Source organism: Callorhinus ursinus, unplaced genomic scaffold (genome assembly GCF_003265705.2).
Source record: "Callorhinus ursinus isolate GAN/ISIS: 27379988/994484 unplaced genomic scaffold, GSC_fseal_2.0 scaffold33, whole genome shotgun sequence".
NCBI lineage: Eukaryota > Metazoa > Chordata > Mammalia > Carnivora > Otariidae > Callorhinus > Callorhinus ursinus.
The window spans coordinates 1,999,164-2,023,125 of record NW_027397095.1 but is presented as its reverse complement, the minus strand read 5'-3'; the positions used below and the strand labels follow the sequence as shown (position 1 = coordinate 2,023,125).

General features: G+C 40.6%; 1 protein-coding gene across 1 annotated transcript in view; it reads right to left on the bottom strand.

Moving 5' to 3' along the window:
* USP26 (ubiquitin specific peptidase 26) overlaps positions 1–23,962 on the bottom strand; it is a 53,487-nt gene that overhangs the window by 21,423 nt on the left and 8,102 nt on the right. The window lies entirely within an intron of this gene.

Genomic DNA, 23,962 nt, shown 5'->3' with positions numbered 1-23,962 from the left:
ATTAAATGCCTACTTATTTAAGCCACTAGGGCCACTTCCAGTGAATGGTTTCCTAATAATCTGTTTAAGTATTTCACATTCGTGTCTGCTTTTAGTATGAAATGCATGGGATTTTAACAGCCAGTGGTGGAGTGATAAAAAACAGAGATGAAACTGTAGAAATAAATGATCAGCATCCACAAGGGTAGGGCAGTAGCAAGGCATGAAGCATGTTGCAAGAGCAGTTAATATCCCCTTTGGATGGTGAGCTTGGTACTACAAGTCACTAGGATGTGGAATTTAGTGAGTCTAAAGTATGGTCCTAGAGATGGAAGATGAACAAGTGTTTTATGACAGTGGAGTGTGAGTTCAAGTGAGATTGAAGTAGATAAATGGTTATACACTGAGGCAGTTCAGACAGCACACCTGGGTGGGAATGAAGATGACATTCAGATGCCATCTTTGTGAACATCTGAACGCAGTGGGTTCAAATATTTATAGGGTTTCAGAACCACTTGAAGAGCTGACTTAAAAATGCAGAAAAGGGAGTGAATGTGTCTGTGACTACCAAAAGGTGGGGAAAAAAGTGCAAAATTTGATTTTTATTCCTGTTAAAGACTTCACAAAATGAATTCCACAACTGGGGAACGAAGTCCCTCCACAGATGTCACTGGAGACATCAACTTGTGTGTCTTTTGGTTATATTCACAGTTGGAAAGAGAGTGAGTGTGTGTGTGACTTCAGCCAGGGGGTTGTTTGTACAAAGATTCCCAGGAAAAGGAGGGAGACTGGCTTGCACATTTCGGTGGCAGTGTGAGTGCTGAGTGGACCGGGAAGAGAATGCCATGGACTGCTGTTGACTGTCAGTCACGGTAACCCATGTCCCCTGCCCACCAAGATCTGTGCAGGTGATGCATGTAAGCTATGTGGGGACAATTGGACCCCCCCGAGTCAGAATCTCTCTTCTTGGAATGCAGACAAGCATGAGCACTGGTAACTGTCTCCTCTTGTCACATGAGAGGGCCTTTCTGTGTCAGGAAAGAGCCAAGACTCGGTGAACAAGAGAAAGCAACGCTGAAAAGTAGAATGAAAACGAATACTAGATGTGAAACCAAGCGCTACCACAGGATTTCTCAGTAACATGCCATAAATTTCCTTTCTTGCTTAAAAGCTACTTTGAATTGCTTTTCTTTTGGACACCTTCCATTGAAAGTGACTCCACTAATATACTATGTATACAGTACTTGGTTCAGAATACATTGTCATTATCTGAGGCTCATGACAGGGATATGTTAAGAAAACAGGATATTAACCATGGATATAGTATGAGCTCATGTCTTCTTTCAAACATGCATAGGAAAACCATAGAAAGCTAATATTTTCTACTGCTGATATAAAACAGATTCATACTTGAGACAAGCCAAAAGTAAGTAGGCTTTATCTTTTAATGTGAACATTCAGGAGCTGGTCAGTGGTCTATTCTAGATGGCTCCTAATGCCGAAGGGTCACAGAGCAGGAATTGCTCTGAGGTTGGTAAATGCACAGACTTAAGGACTTTTGGTGCTGGTGAGACATAAAAGGTCATTAGCCTCACAGCCAAGTTCATCAGAGAAGGACATTCAGGTCAGAGAGACTTTAAAGTGTTTGAGTCTAGTCTAGAACCCAGAGCTCCTGTCTAAGTACCTACCTATGTACAGTCCCTTCCTTTCCAGTCTATTCATTAAATGAAATGAGGGGTGCACTCTGGGGATGAGAAGCAGCACAAAGGTCCAAAGCACAGAGAGTCATGTCAGGTTGGAGGAGAGAGTTGGGGTAATGAGGATATTATTTCAGGAACTAAACTCTCCTGGATAAACTCCAAGAACTTCTGCCTTATCCTGATTTCTCTTTTCTAGTGCACAGAGTTAGAGTCTGTCCCAGGGGTTACACTTCCAACATGTGGGCAAGAGGTTAACAGCCTTCTAGAGATTCAAAAGAAGTGCTCATTCAGAGTCCTCTAGACAGCATTTAATTCTTTAACTATGGATGCGGCAACTGGGTGGGAGTGTCACTGGTCTCACAGCTCCGATTAATTTTTTCCCACCTTCCTGTTTTCCACTCACTTTACATTTTCCCTCCTGAGTTTTAATGACGAAAACAGCACCGAGGCGCCATCATCTTCAATACCTAAACTGAAATGGATTCACATAATAGTTTTACAGCACTAGGCATTCAAGTCACAATTGCTGTCTGGTTTGCCTTGCTCTGTCTTAATGGCCAACAGAAAATACTCTCAGAGACCTTTATAGGAAAGCAGAGAACTTCTTAACATAATAATAGCATCTTAACAATTCACTGGAATGCATTATGGGCTTAGCTGGTTTTAAGATTCTGTTCCTTTCCAAGCTTCTGATGCACTTTTTTCTTCTCACTGCCCATAATGAACCTCATTCTCTTAATTTATCAGTCATTCAAAATCTGAGTGACTTGCAAATTGAAGACCATCCACTGGATAAATTATTTGGTGTAATAATGCTTAATGATACAACCTAAATAGCCTCACCCTCGAAATCCTAGTCCGACATTCTATTACCCCATTCAACCTACCCCACAGAATAAGTGGTTCTTGGGTACTGTCACTGAACTGCAATGTTGACAATAAAATTACAGGTGTTCTTTATCAGCTAAAACATCTGTTACGGCCCCAGAAGACAATCACAGGGACGACCGCTGCTTTACACGCAGATGGCTGAGACTCCCAGTTTCAAAGATCACCCCGAAGCATGGTAGCTAGTTAGGGAGCTCGGGTACTAATGACATCCTTAAAAGAATGTATTTGAAAATTTCAACAGAGACATGCTCATGAATACTTGAAGTGAAAAAAGAAAAAGCCTAAAGTTTCAATGATTGATTGCACAGCCAAGTTTGCATGTCCTGAAAGGGGGAGTGAGATAGGAAAAATATTGCTTTCAACTGAGTTTCTAAGAGAGGCGATGTGTAGCAGTCGGTGAGGTTGGGGTAAAAGGATGTAATTAATTACACACAGCACTAGTTTCTTGATTGAATGGGGGGGGTAGCCCAGCTCTCAGAACGTTGCCAGTGACAGATTGGAGCTACACAGACACAGCAATGGCCCTTGTAGTGGAAGTCATTACATTAGGTGTCAGGCAATGTAAATCACAAGCAAAGAATGCAACCCCCTCCCAACAGACCTAGATTAGAGTCGGCTGCGGAGTTGAATTATTACATGAAATGACTTTCTGCTATTAAAACACAAAGAAACAAGCCAAATTGCCCTTTAAACAACTGTAAACAGCCACCTTCCACACAGGGAATTCCTTTATCCGTGCTTTATGTGTGGGCAATGCTCTAGCTATTGTCCCCACTGATCCTCCACAGCTAGAGAGCCAAGGCCGGAGGATGGCTTAGTCAGCTGGAGCCGCTCTAACTAATATCATGGACTGGATGCTTGTAAAAAAAAACAAAACAAAAAAAACACAACAAAATTTCTTCTCTCGCGGTTCCAGAAGCAGAGCTTGGCTTCTGGTGAGAGCAATCTTCCTGGCTTGCAGATGGCTGCCTTCCTGCTATGTTCTCATATGGCCTTTCCTTGGTATGTGCACTTGGAGAGAGAACGATCCCTCTCTCATCTCTCTCTGTCCCTGTCTCTCTCTCCTTAAAAGGCCACCAGTTCTATCTGATGACTACCCTTATGACTTTATTTAAACTTAATTACCTCCTAAAAAGCTCTATCTCCAAACAGTCACATTAGGAGTTAGGGCTTCAGCGTATGGATTGTGAGGAGACACGATGCAGTCCACAGCAGAGAAAATGTTCTTTGGGTCGGTAAGCGTGACTGTTTTGTTCCAACAAGACCTGTTCTCTCTACATGGGAAAAATCCACAGGGTCTAATAAGCAAAAGAGGGGATATAACCAGGGTCCTGCAGATGTCTATCAGAGACACTGTCCCTGTGTAACATAATGAGTAAGTACTCAGCAGCATTTGGTACTAGTCTTGGAAAAGATTATGACTAGAACGAGTCTTGGCAGTAGCGTTCAGGCGCCATCAAACTGCGGCCACTTGAGCTCTCCTTTCCAAATATCTGAGCACTCCTGTTTTCTATGCCTTCTCTCCCACAGTCTCTTGCTGCTGCGGTAGCAGTTGGTTTGGGCCTTCTTCCCCTCCCCCACCCCAGCCTGAACCTCTTCACATCCCTCCACCTTCCTCCTTTCTGACCCAAATGAATTTATTTCCCAAAAACAGAGCTAGAGAATCCTAGGAAGAGCCAATTAAGGGATTTCTCTTTGTTAGGAGCTAGACTAGCAGCCCAGGGACTCAGAGGCAGAGATTTGGTATAGGAACTCAGTATTTGAAATTGCACATAATCATAAGGTTTGCCTCAGGTGAACCATTCGTAATGTAAATTTAAAAAGCCTTTCACAAGTGATTTTCTTTTTTGCCCTTGGGATGTGCTGACAGGACCCCGGCTTAGGCAGTTTAAAAACAATAGATATGCACTGTTATTACAACTGGCTAAAATGATCGTTATCATTATATTCAATCTTTCTGCCTTTTACTGACCACAGAAGGCCCATTTCCCTCAAGGAAAAATGAAAGGCAAGTCAGTCTCAACCTTCAGAAATTTTGCCTCGGTTGAGGTGAACACCCATATTAAATCAACAGTGTTCCTGAGATGACTGAGTGGCAATTCCATGTGGTCCCCAAATAACAGCCACAGGCCTGACTTAAGCCACACTCTTGTATCTTTCTCCCGCTCTCCACTGTAGCCAGAGCAGACTGGACACTGACCGCCAAACTCAACCAGGCCTTCTGTGAATTGATCATCTGTACAGAAGCCCCCAGCCTTCAGCAAACCCCCAATCATTCTTCATTTTTAAATTGTATTTTGGATAGACTTTATTTTAGAAAGTTTTAAGTGTAATGCCATCAGATCTGTAGTGATTCTCTTCTTTCATTTCAGATATTAGTGATTTGTGTTTTCTCTCTTTTATCGAGTAAGCTCTACACCCAACGTGGGGCCCGAACTCACAAGCCCGAACTCACGAGATCAAGAGTCGCACACTCCATCAACTGAGCCAGCCCCCCTTATGTCTTCACTTTTTTTTTTTTTTTTTACCTTCATTACCCTGGCTAGAGATTTATCAATTTTATCGCTCTTTTCAAGGAGTTTCCTTGATCTTCTCTATTATTTTCCTGTTTTTAATTTCACTTATTTCTCCTCTAATTTTTACTGTCTCTTTATTTCTTTTCTTATGTTTGCTTGAGGCTCAAATTGTTCTTCTTTCTCGTTTCCTAAGGTGTAAGCTTAGATTAATTGCCTTTAAATCTTTCTCTTTTTCTAATATATGCATTGAATGCTCTAAATTTTCCTTCAAGTACCGCTTTTGCTGCATCCCCACAAATTCTGATAAACTGTATTTCCCTTTTTTGTTTAGCTCAAGATATTTTTTAATTTCTCTTGAGATTTCTTTGATCTATGTGTTATTTAGAAACGTGTTGATTCATCTTGAAATATTTGGGGCCTTTCTAGCTATTTTTCTGTTATTGATTTTTAGTTTAATCATACTGTGGTCCTAGCACATACTTTACATGACTTCTGTTCTTTTAAATTTGTTTAGGTGTTTTCATGGTCTGGAACATGATCTATGCTGATGAATGTTCTGTGTGAGTTTGAGAATATGTACTCTGCTGTTGTTTAATCTATAAATGTCAATTAGATCAAATTGACCGATGATGTTTTTCAGGTCAACTATACCCTTACTGATTTTCTGCCTGCTTGATCTATCAATTAATAAAAGACGGGCATTGAAGCTGCCAACTCTAAGAGTGGATTTGTCTATTTCTCCTTGAATTTCTATCAGCTTTGCCTTACATATTTTGACAAACTGTTGTTAGGTGCAAGCATGTTAAGGATTGTTATGTGTTCTTGGAGAACTGACTTCTTTTTATTGTTATGTAAGGCTCCCTTTTATCCGTGGTAAATTTCCTTGTTCTGAAGTCAACTTTGTCTGAAAATAACACAGCTACTCCAGCTCTCTTTTATTTAGTAATAGCATCTTTTCCCATCCCTTTCTATAGGAACTACCTAAATATTTATATTTAAAGTGGGTTTTGAGGCACCTGGGTGGCTCAGACGGATAAGTGTCTGGGACTCTTGATTTTGGCTCAGGTCATCATTTCAGGGTCATGAAATCAAGCCCCATGTCAGGCTTCACCCTCCACGTGAAGTCTGCTTGAGATTCTCTCCCTCTCTCTCTGCCCTCCCCCCACTCGTGCTCTCTCTCTCTTTCAAATAAATAAAATCGTTGAAAAAAAACAATAAAGTAGGTTTCTTATAGACAACATATAGTTGGGTCTTACTCTTCCATCCATTCTGAAAATCTGCTTTTTAATATTTGTATTTAGGCCATTTACATTTAAAGCAGTTACTGATATAGGTGGATTAATATCTACTATGTTAGTAACCATTTTATCCCCTGCTTTTATTTTTGTCTTCCCCTCTATTTCTGCCTTCCCTGATTTTAATTGAGCATTTTATACAATTCCATCTAATCTCCTCTCTTAGCATATCAACAATACTTGAAAAGAAAATTTAGCGATTCCCCTAGAGCTTACAATCTATATTTACTACTAATCTAATTTCACCTTCTAATAACACCATACTGCTCCACAGGTAGTGCTGGTATTTTATAAAAGGCATTCCCGGGGCGCCTGGGTGGCTCAGTTGGTTAAGCGACTGCCTTTGGCTCAGGTCATGATCCTGGAGTCCCAGGATCGAGTCCCACATCGGGCTCCCTGCTCAGCAGGGAGTCTGCTTCTCCCTCTGACCTTCTTCCCTCTCGTGCTCTCTATCTCTCATTCTCCCTCTCAAATAAATAAATAAATAAATAAATAAATAAAAATCTTTATAAAAGGCATTCCCAATTCCAAACTCCCATCCTTTACACTATTGCTGCCAATAGCTCATTTATTCAAATGCTGTAATCACCCACTATTCCATTACTATTATCAGAACAGTTACTTATTAATTAATAACACTTAAATTAAAATATGTTATTTTACCTTCATTTATTCCTACTCCAATACTCTTCCTTTTTTATGTAGATCTGATTTTCTACTGAAATCATTTTCATTCTCCCTTAAGACCTTCTTTTAATATTCCTTGCAGGGCAAGCCAGCTAGCAATAGGAGACTAAAAACTTCAGAAACTCCTCAGACATATACAAGCATTGCACTGTGGCAGGAGACACTATGACACACCTAGGTGTTAAGAGCATCTGCTCTAGTAAGTGTGGAATCACTAAGTTGTACCCCTGAAACTAATATTACACTGTATGTTAACTAACTGGAATTTAAATAAAAACTTTAAAAAAGAAAAGAGCAGCTGCTCCAGAATAAATTGCTTTGGTTTGTACCCAAGCTCCATGGGGTAAGCAAAAACTGAACTGCTTTAAGCTTTAGTATCTTTATCTCACATTTATGCAGTGAGACCTAGTGCTCCTCTCCCAGGTAGCTGTCAAAATTTAATGCCATTTACATTTTGGTTGAAGCATACTAAGCACTCAACAAATGCCAACTGTTGTTGTTTTGGGTGCCACTACTCACAGAACTGAAACATGTGAACAAAGTTGACAATGGAAAAAATAATATTCCAAGGATTATAGATTTGGAGGCTCCCTATGATCACCAGGACCATTGCAGTAGAAAAACAGTCCACTAAGTTAGTTCCTGTAACTTCTCTCCCCCTAAAGCAAAGATCTGGGACTGCCACTCCTTTGAGTGCGCTCAACCCACAAGAGCCAAGACTGCTCCGCAAATAGTCCAGAACCTAGCTAAGGACTTCTCTCAATAGAAGCATATGGCACATCTGTTTGTTTGATCCCCACTCCTCCTCTTCCTTAAAAGCACTGACAACAATCTCCAAGAGATTATGACAAAGCAAAGAATGATCCAAGATATAAGATACAAGAAAGAGGCCTGTAGAAGTACATGAGTCCTAATAATTCCTAAAACTCTATCATTCTGCTCTGTTGAAATGCATCCTGTTGAGCAGATTAGTGTAAGAGCACAAAAGAACGACAACAGGCCATGGCCAATTCTTTCCTTGTGACCCAGCACTTCCCAGTTCCAAGATGTTGAAGGCTGTATGACAGAGAGGGGTATTAATCAAAATGGAATTCAATCTTGCAGTGAAATGGAGATTTAGTGCATGAGAGGTTTGGGGTTTTATGCAAGCATTTCTCTAAGACCTTGAAGCACTCTTCAGGTGTGGCAAGAGACAGTATGACCCACAGAAGAAGTCCTAATAATTCCTAATACTCTATTATTCTGTTCTGCATTGAAATGCAATCTGCTGAGCAGATTAGTGTAAAAGCGCAAAAATATGACAACAGTCCTGATATTGGTCTTGCCTTGAAATCAGACAAAAATTTAAAAAACTTTATTCACTACAATAGGAACATTTTACTTAAATGATATTGTCCTAATGCTAACTATCTAAAAACTTATGTTTTTCTTCCTGGATTGTAAATATCTTTCTTCTTATAGTTGCTTTGAGTGTTTATCACACTGCACTTGTGGTTAGAGTAAAAATGGGTGATTTTTTTAAAAGTTGCATCAATTCATGGAAGATTCACTAATAAATGTACTGGGGTAATCTTAAAGGCATACCATGTCCAATCCTGTACAAGCTAAGTTTATCTTAACCTTGCTAGGATGGTGTAATATCCAGCTTCAAAACACCGTAAAAATACACAGTTATGGTGATTTTCTAAATATGAAGTACAACAAGAAGTTTGCTCTATTAATAACCTTGACACATGTTAAAAGGAGACTAAAGAAGGAATCTGTGAATTGATTTGAGTTGATGGCTTTTCAAGTCTTAAGATATTGTTCTGGAATTCCCTCTCTGCTTCTTAAATCCAGATATAGAGAGGCACATTCTTTGAGTCTTTCATGAATGCTCCAGTGAGGCAGAATGAACAGCAATGTGTGTTTAGGGTCTTATTTCCCTCACTCACTTCTAAGTATGAAAGACATGACCCCATCTGTCACTTCTAAAATTACAATCTGTATATGCTTTCACAGGTTGTGAAGTGAGGAATGGCATGTGAAACTTCTGCCCTAATAAAAGCAGCTTAAGTGAACAATGAATGGAAAAGAAGATATAGAAAACACTTCTTCAAAGAAACAGTGCTCTCTAGCTCCAAATTCTAAGATCAAAAGCCTCACCTTTAATCTCACAGTCTTGCTTGGGCATCTTGAGATAGTTTAAGGGTTGGAAAAAAAACACCTTTTTTCATTTACCCAGTGCCTGTACCCAATGACAATATGGACCCTCAGCTTGAAAGCAGAAGAATTTGGTTAATTACCAGGCAGTAGGAACTGGTAGGGCTAAGTGGGCCAAAAATCTTGCAGCAAGTGGGAGGCTGGATGAACCCATCATCTGGAAGGTTTCCACTTAACACAAAACATAACATTATTGCAACAAAATTCTCAAGAATTTCTGTGACAGAAGGGATGCTATATATTTGGAAGAGTGAAGTTAAGTGCAGAGCTTAAATAAGTGACTTGTTGATATATATTAAAGCAACAACTATTTGGATTATCAAGGCAGTATTTTGGAAGTGTTCTGCCAATTAAGAATGAGCTAATTAGCAACTCATATGAATGCAGTGCTTACTATAGACTTTTAAATTTATAATTCTCTGGATAGGGAGACTCCTACACAAGTAACCTCCCTCCTTCCTTTGTTGCTTAAGATGTTTTTAAATGGCTCATTTAATGCATGACCTTGTACTATTTTTATTTACCCAGATTCAAAAGTAAAAGGTGTAGAAAACAGCTGTGGAACAAGTCACAAAATAAATTCTATTCAAAGCTCAGGCATGGCATTGTGAAAGGCAATCTTCATGATGTTTTGTCAAATAGAGAAGTCTATAATTGATGCCTTATGCTGCATAATGACATTCCAAGGGAAGGAGAATGTACATTTCCATGAGAAATCAAGGGGGGGGGGTGACAGGGAAGAAAGAAAGATGATTTTTTTTTATTTATTAGAGAATACATTTGAAGATTAGAAATAATGACATCTGTGTCTATTATCATCATAGTTGGAGTCACCATTATGAGTGAAAAGCTTAACAGGGTCCATCAAGAATAGGACCCAGGAAAGACCAAGGGAATGAGGGCGTGTGGTGCCCACTGTGGCCTAGAAAAGGGTGTCCAATGAGTCATGAGTTTCACAATATTGAGAATGCGTTCCCAGAACATACAGCAAAAAGTCAAGGAGACAGATATACAAAGAAATATAAATGTCACAGAGGTTTGGTCCAAGAGATCCAATATCAATCTGACTAATGAAAGATCCAAAAAGGTAGAAGAAATGGAAACCAACCAACTCTGGGCCCATGGTTTTGAGCCTAGAATTGTATACCAAGTTATCAAGCAAGTGTGAGGTCTGAATAAAGATTTTCAAATAATTAAGAGTTCAGAAACTCTCTGCCATCTGCATACCTTTCTTAGGAGCTGACTGAATGATTTACTCCAGCAAAATAAGGTGATTATAAAAAAAAGAGAGAGTACTTTTAACAACCCTGACGATGGAAAGGCAAAGGTATATCTGACACAGTGCAGAATGTAAAAGGGAAAGAAATGAAGGGAAGGATGAAGCACAAAATAAATGTCCTTGTCACATATGGAGTCTTGACGCAACAAGAGGTAGACACTGAAGTACAGTGGCCAAAGTTGCAGAGGTAACTAGTAGAGAAATAATTGTCTTGTAAATTTCAGGGAATGAGAAGAGGGAGAAAATGAGGGTAGGGTAACTGAGCTATTAGAGCAGAAGACAAGAGACAATTTCCTAAGATAGAATTTTAAATAATAGCTATTAAGATAGTGTATGTAAATAGGGAAATGGTCAGAACAACTGAAAATAGGTATTAGGGAGGACTGGTAGAGAAACACAAACTCATCCATATGTTTGAAAACATTTCTGTTTTTTTATTCCAAACTGTTTTTAACTTAAATAAAAAGAAGTAAGGTCAACTTTTATGGTATCTGTCTTCTTCTCCAGTGTGCTGGCATATTCTAGACCTAGCTACCCACTTGTTATGAATCTGGACACTGGTGGGCTGTCCCTCTTTCCACCTAAAGACCCTAAGGGAGCTTACTCATTCATCATACCTGCCAGCCTAGTGTGTCTGCACTTTCTCACAGGTCTTTAGGAGATGGTGTTGGCAGCATTCTTGGTGTGTCAAGAGTATCTTTGTTGCTCTTCTAATAAAATTCTTTCCCCTATAACATTTAATTACTCTAATTTTCCAGTTGATCTGATGTGTGTAAAGTGAGTTATATAAATTTCTCTTATGACTGATAGAATGTGGATAGTCTGATTTATCTTCCAGACATATTAAAACCAGCTAATTTTCTCAGAAAATTATGAGTGTTTGGGTGGCATTTGATGATTATTGGCTGACAAATTGAAGCTCCAGGATGAGTATAAAGATATTTTCAATTTAATAAGTTGAATGTGTCATTTTTCAATGTTGATGAATTTCTACTGGTTAGGAAAAAATCTCCCAGGATTAATGAACCTGTTTGGACACCCTGATACAAGCTTGAAGCCTCAGTTATACAAACCTTGAATGTAAAATTAAATCATATTGAATAAAAACTAAAACACACATTCTGACATGAGCAAATGAATATCTGAAGGCTGAATAAATACAGACATAAGCAGCCTAAGGACAAGTTTACTAAGAGCTTTTGAAATGTTTTTCAGTAGAGTCTGTAATAACATAAACATTTTAAGTATAATTTACTTGAAAAGGTTTGTGTGGAAACCATTCACGACTTCCTCACACCAGGTATCAACTCCCCGACCTCCCGTGAGTCCAAGGCGGCAATGTGACCCATTAAATACTTAGTTGAAAGGGATTCAACCTAAAAAAAGTTTAAAAGCAACCCACCAATAAAGTAAAACAACTGTGCAATAGCCAAAAAGTATTAGTGACATGAGAATTATTATACTAATATCAAATGCCACATATAGAGGCAGACGTGGTGCTGCCATTCCCTCATATGAGTGAGACAGTTTTTTTTACCTGTCTGGGCTTCAGATGGCCTAATAGGAGCCTTTGTTCCCTCTGTTTCTTGTTTTTGCCTGGTTCTGGTCACTGGCTTACCTTACTGGATGCTTGGGACAGTGCATCGCCTTTTGTGCTTAGAACAAGGCTGAGTAAATAAAGCACTACAAGGGACTTTAGGAATCATCCCATTAGAACATTATAGTATTAATTTATTAAAAACTTGAACTTGGGGAGGTAAAGGGATGGTCCGAAGTTTACATGGCTGGTGAGGAGGGAACTGATACTAGATAGGTGTCTTGCATCCAGCACTGGGCCCAAAGTACATGGTAGGTAACCAAATGTCTTATAATCAAGTAAGGAAATAATTGCTTAGATAACAACAGGATTTCTTAGCCTGGGTAATATGTTGGACTCCTGAGGTAGTCCTTGAGCCCCTAAAAAATTATAAAAGTCTATGGATATGTGCAAAAGCCTATTTTTTTTAACAGATGGTATAAGATGTCAACAGGTTATCAAATTGATCTGTGACCAAAAAAAAAAAAATTAAGAACCTCTGCTTTTGAACAAATAAAATGCATCCCTACAAATAGAAGTCTTGGCCTTACAGATGGTATGGGCTACCATATGGTCATCCTGCTGTGTATATGCATGTGTGCACGTGCAGACACTAGATAGGGATTAGCATTCTCCACAAACAAGCACACTATCAGGTTCCTTTAGCTTGCCATGCAGCTGTGGAGTAGGAAACATTCTTAACTACCCTTTAAGATTCTTTTGGCTGTTCTAAGAATTAATTGACATGAGACAGATTAACAGGAAAAAAATCAAATTCAATTACATACCTACAGGTCTCCATAAGAATATGAGGCCCACAGGTTAGGGTTAGGCAACTGAGGCTTATATGCCATCCAGGGCTAACGAAAAGAGCACAGGGTCTGGGACTTCAGAGGGAAGGAAGACAATTCACAGGAAGATGAAAAAGAGTAAATGTTTTGTAAACAAATGTTTGCTGGGCCATCCAGAAACAATGGGACACAAAGAGGAATTTTAACAGACTTTGCTAAGTTCCTCCCTGCTTACCAACCTAGTTCGTATTATAATGTAGTTATCTGTGGTGATAACTCCCTTCCTGGAGCAGGTCCTTTATCTAAAGTCTTTTAGGAAGTTAGGGGGTAGGTCAAAGTTTCTTCCTGAGCCTTCTGTTTCTTAAAATAATCAGCCTAAAATAATCCACATGCCAAAGAGACACATTTTGGGGTGGCAAACTTTGCTCCCATACACAGCCATTCCAAATACATACATTCACATATACAGAACCTCTGTGAAGTCCTTGTCTACTTTTGCCCTTCAATATCACAAGGGTTAGGCATGACAGAGCAGTCTGTAAATGGCACATAAAGAAAAACTTATTACAATTTAAAGCAATAGCATCCTGAAGTTGAACATAATACTCTATTATTTCAAATCCTGTGACAAATGAATAATGACTACCATAAACAAGAAGGTAAGCTGTGCCCTTTGGCAAGAAGAATTTTGACCCTTACTGGCTCCAAGAAAAAAAATCCAAAGCCCTTTAAATGTCATTTGCAGATGGCTTCTATCCAATCTACCACCAAATCATATATACTCATGAGGTGGAAGAGACCTTATAGGTCATCTGAGCTAACCTCCACCCTCTTCAGAAAACCCTTTCACAGAATTCTTGACACAGATTGGTTTGAATTAGAAAATCAGTGCAAATAACAGCCAGCCAACTTGGTCATGATTGTTTTCACACCACCTTATGAAAGGATTTGGAATATAGTTTTCTAAAAAAAAAACCAAAACAAAACAAAACTACAAGCACTTATTATATTGTTGATTTGCATAGAATTTCTTCAAAACCAGGATGAATAATTCAAATGGAAAGACTGTCAAAGAAAGTGCAATTAAGAGAGGGTGATATTTTACTGCAAGCAGTATGGTAATCAGTGTACAACATTCAAACTAATTGTAGGTTTTAGTGGGAAAGCTGAGATTGGAAACTGTTTCTAAATAGCAAACTGGTAGTCCAGGCACAGAGTTAACACTGGCTTTGTACTTCACTCTCATTGCTCATTGGAATTATTAAGTGCCCCCCATCTATTCTATTAATATAATAGAAATCAATACTTGTTTGCTGAGTTAATGAAGGAAGGAATGATGGTTGTCCCAACTTGTTTCTTAGGTTCCAAAAATAAATAAATAATATACTTTTCTCCAAGGGCATCTAATGGTTCTCTTTATTTCCTATCTTGTCCAGTGATTTCCCACCTTCACAGAAAACATGTGCCTAAGAAAGATACTCCTTTGTGTCTATGCCTTCTAGTAACAATTTTGAGTTCAGATTTGAAGCATTAGATCCAGATCCAGACCTCAATCATAGCACTTACTACTTTCTACCTTCTAATTACATGCTTCTAAAGGAATTAGAAGCATGTAAATTATAAAGCAGGCTTATTACATGCTCAGAAGCTCCTGGAAGGCTAACCTCCTACGGGATTCCACTATGTGCACTGCATCACTATCTCCTCTCCACCCTTAATACTTCAAACCTAAGCCTACTCTAACTGTGGACACAGGCATATAAGAAATTGCTATAAAACTCTGGATTCTGGAAGGATGGCAAAGGCATCCCAATGGTTGAATGTAACATGCAGTACATACCAGTCGGCCTAAGCAACGAAAACTTAACCACCTAGTTACATGACATTTCTTCCTAAGTATTGATGCAGTCATCAAACAGGGGTGTGGCCACAGCATAAGTGACACGGATTCTTGACCTAGTCCGCTCTTTGGCCTTGTGACTGTGGATAAATCATTTAAGGTCACTGTGGTTCTGTTCCTCCATGTGGAAAAGGGGTTGATTTACTGCCTTTGTTTAACTGTCAGCTACCTAGAGATGGGAATTTTGAGTTGTCCAGAGAGAAGAGGTGCATGGTGGAACAAAACAAGGGCCAGGATTGCAGCGTCAGTTCAGTCACAATCTGTGTGCTCGTTGCTAAGTTGCCATGTCTTCCCCGACACAGTGGAGAGAGCTCCAAGGGCCCACCTGTCTCTGACAGTCTGAGACTAAGGACTAAATATTAGGGAAGAGTATCAAGAAGCCCCTGAATGTGGCCTGAACTGATCTTACGAGGAGTTCCATGTGAATGAGGACACAAACTGTCCTGTGTGTTCATTTCCCGGTATTGGATGCAATGCCTCTTCTTTACATGAATACACCTCCTTAAGCTCTAGGCACACTGTACCTTTTTCATTTCTAGGGTGCACTGGAATAGTTCACTGAATACTCTGTTGAGGGATCAATCACGCACGCACACACACACACACACACACACACACCTCTAAGAAAATCTCCTTTGCAAAAGGAGCTTGTTTAAATTAGTAGCTGGTTTTGGAGTACCTGAGTGGCTCAGTTGGTTGAGTGTCTGACTCTTGGTTTTGGTTCAAGTCATTATGTCAGGGTCATGAGATTGAGCCCCGTGTTGGGTTCTGTGCTCAGTGGGGAGTCTGCTTGAGATTCTCTCCCTAGCCCTCTGCCCCTCCCCCAGCTCAAGTTCATGCTCTCTCTCAAATAAAATCTTTAAAAAAAATATAGTAACGGGTTTCATTTCCATATTCAAAAAGCAACTAGTATGTGGCATAAAACAGCCTTTCCATTTCTTTAAGATTTTATTTTTTTACATAATCTCTACACCCAACATGGGGCTCAAACTCTCAATCCCAAGATCAAGAGTCACATGCTCCATTGACTGAGTCAGCCAGGTGCTCCATAGCCTTTCCATTTCTGAACTTGCAAAATAATCAATGTTACAGCTGTGTGTGCATATATACACAAGCATCTGTTTGATAGCCTTGAGCAACATTAAAATGCTCTGATCAGATATTTTTCTCGCCAATTCCTCTGGGGAGAAGTGCAAAGTTTAATGCAAAATTCAGCCCGAACTCTTAACACAAAGTGTTTCTAAACAACTCTGGAGATTTAGAGCCTGCATGTAGAACTATTCCCTGTTCTTTTACTTGTCCAAGTGCAAAGAAATTAATTTTCTGGTCATAATTTCAGTACTTCTGGGACACTATCAGGACAGAAGTAAAAATAGAACATCATTATATTGTCAGGTCCTATAGCTGAGTGTGACGAATAGCTGCAGTGTCACAGACAGAACAATCCAATAAAGCCGCCCTGTACTCAGGGCCAAGTGACACAAGTGCTGGGAAAGATGTAAGTCTTGTGCCAGGAGCAGGTTTCAATAGGCAGTTCAGCTTTAAAGATCAGAGCTCTCTCTGTGCCCTCTTACTTCTATCCCCTTGCTCCATACCTTTCTCCTCTTTTGAGTACTCTCTCCCTCTCCTCTGTGGGTTCTTACTTTTGCTTTATCCTTGAAAAGCTAAAACAAGTTCCACCCCACTATTAAGATTTTCTAAGACTGGGTGCCTGGGTGGCTCAGTTGGTTAAGCGACTGCCTTCGGCTCAGGTCATGGTCCCGGGGTCCTGGGATCGAGTCCCACATCGGGCTCCCTGCTCGGCGGGGAGCCTGCTTCTCCCTCTGACCCTCCCCCCTCTTATGTGCTCTCTCTCTCTCTCTCTCTCTCTCATTCTCACTCTCTCAAATAAATAAATAAAATCTTTAAAAAAAAGATTTTCTAAGACTTCTCTAAATTGCAACGTTTCCTTCCCCACAACTATGACATGGATTAAATGAATCTAAGTTAGTTTTGCCTCTCTAACTAGGCAAAGGGTCATTTCTTTGCCATGGGCTTTCACATTCCCTTCTATGTCTGGCCTTGTCCTGAGTTTATATCAAGCACATGACACATTCTTTGAATCCCGAGCAAATCTATTTTCTTCATTGTTTTTATCTCCCAAATGAGATAGGAAAATTACTATGAAGCCTCTGAGGACCCTTCCAGTTCTCTTATTTCATCATGGTCCACACTGGTACTCCAATGGTCAAATAGGACACTGCAATGAGACTATAGAGAGTCAGGGATCAGCAGACCAAGGATGGCTAAGACCAGCATTCCAGGCAGAGGAAACAGCAAGAGCAAAAGCCTCGAGACAATAAAGCATTTATCATGTGTATGAAACAACAAAGGGGCCCAGAGTTATGGGAAAGGGTAGGAATCAGAAAAAAATATGGCAGATAGGTTGTCAGACAGTTCACCAGCACTAAACAGCACTGCAATGAACAGCTGTTACTTTTTAAGCACAGCTGTTTTATCCACAGCCCCATACCTATAGGCGAGAGAGAAATAAGGAGAAGATCCCATAGTGGAAGGGAATTAAAAAAATAATAATAATAGGCAATCAAGACTATCTGAGTACCTTTACTTATATTATCCCTTTCTTTTGAGTTGTGTTAATCTATTGAATTACCTGTGAAATCAGAAGCCAGGTAGACTAGGTTGAGGGTTATTTACATGGTCCAAGTCTGAGAGTTTCAGATAAACATGTGCAATAACATAAATACAGCCACATGCAAAGGTAGAAGGGCAGGAATTTATCAACTCAGTGGATTAACATATGCTATCAGAAGCCCTAATTAATAATCTCCAGGTGGAGATTCAAGGAGAGTGCGGCACTCAGAGAACATGGAAGCCCCCTGACCCTTCCCACATACCTTGCCCTATGCATCTCTTCCATCTGGCCGTTCCTGAGTCATATCCTTTTATAATATGGTAGTAAACTAGTTCTAAAAATTTCCAATGGCAAAAATTTCTATGTGATGAGGACACAAATTAACATTATTAGTGTTACTACTATTATTAAATGTAGTTTATCTGGTTCACACAACATTTTCAAACATGCAATCCATGGGGAGAACAGTCTGTTTCTTGGTGCTTTAGATGCAGGTGACACCTGTAGTATTTCTAGCAAGAAAATAGGATGAATTTATAATTCTACTAATTCCTTCTTATACAATGATGACAGTCTCCTACAAAGGCTACCTCCTCAAGTTCACAAGATTTCATAATGAAGAACACTACTGATGACTGCTGGGCCTTTGAAGTAACTGCAGGACTAAGTCAGGCTTTGTGGTAAGCCGCTTCAAAGATGGCACTCAAGGATTCCCACTGCCTGGTATTCACAACCTTGTGTAATACCTTCCCCTTGAGAGTGGGCTGGACCTAGTGCCTAGCTTTTTTTTTTCCCTTTAAATTTTTTTATTGTTATGTTAATCACCATACATTACATCATTAGTTTTTGATGTAGTGTTCCATGATTCATTGTTTGTGCATAACACCCAGTGCTCTACGCAGAACGTGCCCTCTTTAATACCCATCACCAGGCTAACCCATCCCCCACACCCCTCCCCTCTAGAACCCTCAGTTTGTTTTCCAGAGTCCATCATCTCTCATGGTTCGTCTCCCCCTCCGATTTACCCCCTTCATTCTTCCTCTCCTGCTATCTTCTTTTTTTTTTCTTAACATATATTGCATTATTTGTTTCAGAGGTACAGATCTGTGATTCAACAGTCTTGCACAATTCACAGCACTCACCATAGCCCATACCCTCCCCAATGTCTATCACCCAGCCACCCCACCCCTCCCACCCCCCACCACTCCAGCAACCCTCAGTTTGTTTCCTGAGATTAAGAATTCCCTAATATCAGTGAGGTCATATGATACATGTCTTTCTCTGTCTTATTTCACTCAGCATAACACCCTCCAGTTCCATCCACGTCGTTGCAAATGGCAAGATCTCATTCCTTTTGATGGCTGCATAATATTCCATTGTGTATATATACCACCTCTTCTTTATCCATTCATCTGTCCCGGGATCAAGTCCTGCATCGGGCTCCCTGCTCGGCGGGGAGTCTGCTTCTCCCTAGGACCCTCCCCCCTCTCATGCTCTCTCTCTATCTCATTCTCTCTCTCAAATAAATAAATAAAATCTTAAAAAAATTTAAAAAAAAAAGAAGCTTAGTCATTTTGAATAAAGATTCCCCATCCTACTGAGTTTAAGCAGAAAAAAATATTGCATTTAGGTAAAAAGGCTGAGAATCAAAAGCAAGTTAAACACTATTAATACCACCGCAATCATTTGTATAGTACTTACCATTTACAAGTGCTTTTGTATATTGAGAACTAAAAGCATCTATCCCCTCACAATGCACTGCCTACATTAACATGATTTTACTCTTTTACTGTCTTACCAAACATTATTTCACTATTCTGTATTCATCAACATGACTTTCCTATTCCAGGTAACTCCTGCTCATAAAGAAAAACGTTGCAACTAACTCTGTTGTTTGGTCCAGAAACTTACAGAAAAAAATTCAAGTGAACAGCAAACAGGCTTTCAAGCAAATAGGATTAAAACCAAAGCCCTTGTCTCAAAAGCCTCCCCTTGTTGGGTCCACCAATCCTAAATTATTATATCATGATCCTTACCCAATCCTAACCAAGCTTCCATACTCAAACAGCCACCTTCAATCAGATTCCTAAACCTCACAATTACCCACACATTTTGCCTTTCCCCCTCCCTGACATGCTACTAAGGCTCTCCCAAGGTAGTGTTCTTCCTTACCACAGTAAGGATAAACTCAACTTTGCCTTAGCAACAAGTTATTGTGGTGGTATTTTTGGGGACCCGGCATTCAACCATGCTTTAATTTTGGCCCTCACAACAACCCCTTTAACGAGATGGGACAAATTTTATCATCTTCATTTTATATTTAGGGAGGCTAAAGTTCAGAGAAGTTAACTAATATGCCAAATCAAAAACATAAGCAGCAGAAGAATTAAAACACAAGATTTAGTTCAAAGTAAGCATTCATAAATGTGAGATCTTAGAAGTCAGCTTGTGCAAACAGGGGAATATGAGATCTTGAAGACCAGAAGGGACAGATAAAAAGAGAAAAGGGCATACACCCAGGTCTACATTCTCTTCAAGAGTGTATGCTAGAGGGGCGCCTGGGTGGCTCAGTCGTTAAGCGTCTGCCTTCGGCTCAGGTCACAATCCGAGGGTCCTTGGATCGAGCCCTGCATCAGGCTCCCTGCTCGGCGGGGAGCCTGCTTCTCCCTCTCCCATTCCCCCTGCTTGCGTTCCCTCTCTCGCTGTGTCTCTCTCTGTCAAATAAATAAGATCTTTTTTTTTTTTTAAAGAGTGTATGCTAGATAAAGAAGGGTGTTTAAAGATCACATGGGTGATCAGGATCCAAGAACCTGAGAACTGATGAGAGACAAGAACTCAATGATCAGAATGGAACCAAGAGATAGAAAACGATTAAGAAGCACAAAGTGTGCAGTAATAGCAATTAGGAAACTATCTCTTAAGGATCAAGACCAAAAATGTTTAGATGAATTCTAAGAAAACTCGAGTAATATCAGCATAAAAAACTAACAGACTTACTGGATGATTTTCCAGTGACAGTTACTGTAAGTGGGTTGGCATATAGGGACTGCTTGTTTCCTAAGGGCACACGGCAGAGAAATGTATGGAATTAGGAAAGGCACACCAAAGATGAAACATGATGAAGTGTAGCCAGGCAGGACAAAGACAGAGAAAACCAAAGCTTGGAGTGGATTTGAGAGAGCCTGATGGTGTTCATGGAAAAGAGACAGGATTTAGTTGAAGAATGGATGCTTTCTGACAGACACAAAACACATCCGTTTCAGAAGTGTCATTAAAATGAGAATGTGTTAAGAAAACAAAGGTCTGGGCCAGAAAACAAGGAGAAATCGGGTGGGGGTGGGGGTGGGGGTGGGAAGAGTCCCTGAAACCCAGCACACAGAACTAGGCCAAAATAAGAAAGAAAAAGAAACAGACGAATGAAAGGAGTTAGAACTTAGAAATTTAGCTGAACCCTCCTCAAAATCACAATGTGGGACCACAAGAGGGGAAAGAAATCCTACAGGCAGCAACCCCAAGTGCAGATTACAGTATAGCAGAAAGACAGAGAATGCAGAGAAGTGGAAGGAAAACACATTGGAGCAACCTCCCCCTCAAATAGTGGCTCACGTGCAGAAGTCTGTCCCAGATAGCCCAACTCGAAACAAATGAGAAGTTGAGAAGCCACCTATCCCCAGAGCCATTTTTCATCCCAGAGCTATTTTTCACAGGCCCAAGAAAAATCCACAAGAGGCAGAGGCAGCCAAGCCTATAGTACTTAGAAATACAGACTTCACTGGGGAACTGATAAACACATTTCACCAAACTCTCAGCTTGGCCAAAGGGCAGTACTCTCTCATGTACTCAGAATGGGCATTGGCTCCGCTTCTTCCTTACACGTATTTGGAGCATTGTATTGAGGACCCTTCAATCTCTATAATTCTGAGATGCTCCTCCCACGTGACTGCAGATTTGAATAGACAATCCAATTCCAAACTACTCATTTTCCATTGAGCTCAAGGTGGTCGGAAAGAAATCAATCAAATATACAAACTAATTCTGAGAATTGAAAGGTTCCTAGATAATGGTCTCCTTACAAATGGGCTGATTGTGAATTATCTGTTGAGTACTTCCCAGTTCGCATCGCACACTTTCCCTTCACTCCTTTCCACACTGCCTAATGTGGCCTGTTTTCTTCCACCCTTCTGTGGGCTCTGGAAGCATATGTATACACCTAAGACTTTCCGCTATCAGTTTTCCAGGTTGAGAAACTACCACCAAGAAATTAGTATTTAGAATACCTACAGCAGAGCCCAGTATTTTGGTGGATACAATAGATTTTCAGGACTAAAAAAAAAAAAATCATTCTCAGCCTCTAGGTGAGAGATGATGAACACTATTTACCAGCCTTTCCTCGTGTGTCGAGAACAATCAGTCACTTTAATAACACACCAAGAAAGAGGATAGTATTAAGAGCATGGAGCCACCAGCTCCTCGCCCAAGTGTTTACAAAAGAGACCATAGATGCAACATATATTTAAATGAAGCATTTAAAGCAACTGATGCTTCCCAAACTCAGATTACATCTTCAAGGACACGAAAATTTAAAGTCTCTCCTATACTGATCTCTTTGCCCAATAAAAATCACCTTTAGGTATTACTCATCATCAGTGGAAGCAAACCACAAGGCGGAAGGTGGGAAGACATGTGAAAGTTTAAAAAATGCCAGCGGCAACGGCGCCACACATTTCTTTTGAATGCCCATGTTCTGAAGCTGAAGCCTGTAGGGAGAAGTGGTGTTTGCAGAGCGTCATGGTTTTCTCTCAAGATACGTGTCTATCTCCTTCCATACTTGCTGCCTACATCTTGGGCCACAGTAATGTAACTCCCAGATCTGTGATATCCCTTAGGTTGCTTATCCAGCTGGGGAGGTGTTGAAGCCCAGGGAGGAGGGGAAGGGGGAAGGGAGCAGGAGAAACTCACCTGAACACACAATGCCCATGACACCTGTCACACCAAAAGCTCTTGTCCTTCGAACTGTCTGCTTTGTTCTCATCCTTGGGAGCAGCTCTATAGGGCACTGCTGTTCTAGCCCTACCCCCCCACCCCCATGCTGTAGGCCCCTGGAAGGTAAGAGACCGTTTCCTATTTGTCCTTCCTTCTCTCCTGGTCCCCTTTCCGAGGATTTATCCTCTGTAATTCTTCTCCCCTTAGAAAGACAACCAAAGTGGCCAAAGAACCCCATCTTTTTTTTAAAAAAGATTTTATTTATTTATTTGACGCAGAGAGAGAGAGAGAGAGAGAGAGAGAGCACAAATAGGCAGAGTGGCAGGCAGAGGGAGAGGGTGAAGCAGGCTCCCCACTGAGCAGGGAGCCAGATGCAGGGCTCGATCCCAGGACCCTGGAATCATGACCTGAGCTGAAGGCAGCTGCTCAACTGCGCCCCAAAGAACCCCATCTTAAAATGTTTTGGAGCTGGGCACCTGGGTGGCTCAGTCGGTTAAGCATCTGCCTTCAGCTCAGGTCATGATCTCTGGGTCCTGGGATCGAGTCCCAAGTTGGGCTCCCTGCTCAGTGGGGAGTCTGTTTCTCTCTCTCTCTCCCTCTGCCTCTCCCTGCTGCTCATTCTCTCTCAAATAAATAAAGAAAATCTTTTAAAAAAATGTTTTGGAGGTCTCACGGTTTTCTTTTTTTTTTTTTTTTAAGAAGGTAAATCTTAGTAGGATTTTTTTTTTGTAGATTTTATTTATTTATTTGACAGAGAGAGAGAGACACAGCGAGAGAGGGAACACAAGCAGGGGGAGTGGGAGAGGGAGAAGCAGGCTTCCCCCTGAGCAGGCAGCCCGAACGTGGGGCTCGATCTCAGGACCCTGGGATCATGACCTGAGCCGAAGGCAGATGCTTAACGACTGAGCCACCCAGGCGCCCGTCTCATGTTTTTCTGAGCCGGTTTCATTTAGCACCAGTTACTTCTACAATCGCAAGATCACATGGTGCTGCCTCAGGATAAACACAGTGAGAAGGCAATGGAATGGTGGTAGGTTGTTATGAGCAAACCTTATGGAGTTATTTGCTTCTTTAGTTGTCATACTTGTGTAAGTTTGATAGAAATAAAAACACTTCTCTTTCCTGACTGGTTTGCACACCCAGTGAGGAACTAGCTAAATTCTACTGGGAGGAGCCCCACACAGACACACTGCGGGACATGCATGTCAGCCCCACAGTTGGACAGTCAGTGACCAAGGAACAGTCCTTTCGGACTCATTAGAACACCATGAAAAATATGAATTCCTGCAAATGCCTGCATGTGATGAGTAGAGTTTATCATGCAATGAGACAGGAGGGTCACTATACTGTTAAGAGAACCCCTTATTTTAATAAAATAGCATTACATCTCTTAATCCTGCCAAGAAATGACAAAACAAAATAGCAGGAAGGGAGGCAGAGCTTTTCAGGACAAGGGTAGTCTTTATGTCATTAAGATGCACCAAGTTACCTTCCATCCTGGGTATATATATATATGTGTATGTATATG